The sequence below is a fragment of the Mus pahari genome, chromosome 16 (assembly GCF_900095145.1).
Source record: "Mus pahari chromosome 16, PAHARI_EIJ_v1.1, whole genome shotgun sequence".
Taxonomy (NCBI): domain Eukaryota; kingdom Metazoa; phylum Chordata; class Mammalia; order Rodentia; family Muridae; genus Mus; species Mus pahari.
This window is the reverse complement of record NC_034605.1, coordinates 43,957,877-43,959,153: the sequence shown is the minus strand read 5'-3', so window position 1 is coordinate 43,959,153 and position 1,277 is coordinate 43,957,877.

The following is a 1,277-nucleotide window of genomic DNA, read 5'->3' as shown; positions in this document are numbered from 1 at the left end:
TAAAATGATTGATTGCAAAGCTCTTTGTGCTTGAGCCAAACCTTCATTCATTTATGCATTCAGCAAATATTTATTGAGGACCTGGCTTTGTTTGAGCAGGGGGGAGGGAGGGAGGGAGGGAGGGAGAGAGGGAGGGAGGGAGGGAGAGAGGGAGAGAGTTGACTGCATTCCTTTTTGCACAGCAGCTGTTCCTCATAGCAGCGGAAAGCGGAGGAAGTTAGCCCTAATTCAGAAAACTCCCGAGAGTGTAATAGTACTCATTCACCTTCCTTCTTCCACATGGAAGGTAGCGACTCTGTTAGATTCGAGGACTATGGGAGTTGAGTATAGCTGTATTCCCAGAGCTGTTTGGTCCCTTTGCATTTCTGGGTTAAAGCAAGCGGATTGTGGACAACTTCCCCGGCCACTAACACAGAGAGCTTGCTTTGTGTTCTCCATCCATCGATCCAACTGATCTCGGTTAGTTTTGCATTTGAGAAAAGAGCAAAGCAATGCTTTTGAGCCCACCCTTGCCTTTTTTCTTTCTTTCTTTTCTTTTTTTTTTTTTTTTTTTTTTTTTTGACACAAGGTTTCTCTGTGTAGCCCTGACAGTCCTGGAACTCACTCTGTAGACCAGGCTGACCTAGAACTCAGAAATCCGCCTGCCTCTGCCTCCCAACTACTTGGATTAAAGGCGTGCGCCACCACTGCCCAGCCACCCTTGTCATCTTAACTTCTGAGGCCTCAAAATACCCCATTTCCTCCAGGACCCTGCTCAAAGCCTTTTGTCCCGCTGGCTACTCCCTTCCTCGGCCTCCTGCTGACCTTCATGATGTTCAGGCTGCACATTCCTGATTTCAGCCTCAAATCCTTTATTTGTAGCCATGGCTCTGGTTTTCTTGATCTAAAAGGTTCTAAAGTGATAAGGGAATAAGTTTTTCATTTTTTTATTTTATATTTATTTTCGTGTACATTTGTTTTGCCTGCATTTATGTCTATGTGAGGATGTCAGATCCCCTGAAATTGGAGTTACAGTTGTGAGCTGCCGTGTGGGTGCTGGGAATTGAACCGGGGTTCTTTAGGACAGCAGCCAGAGTGCTTAACCTCTGAGCCATCTCTCCAGTCCTCTTTCTCCTCCTCCTCTGTTGTTTTTCCTTCTTCTTCTCCTCCTCCTTCTCTTTTCTTTTCTTTTCTTTCTTTCTTTCTTTCTTTCTTTTTTTTTTTTTTTTTTGGTTTTTCGAGACAGGGTTTCTCTGTATAGCCCTGGCTGTCCTGGAACTCACTTTGTAGACCAGGCT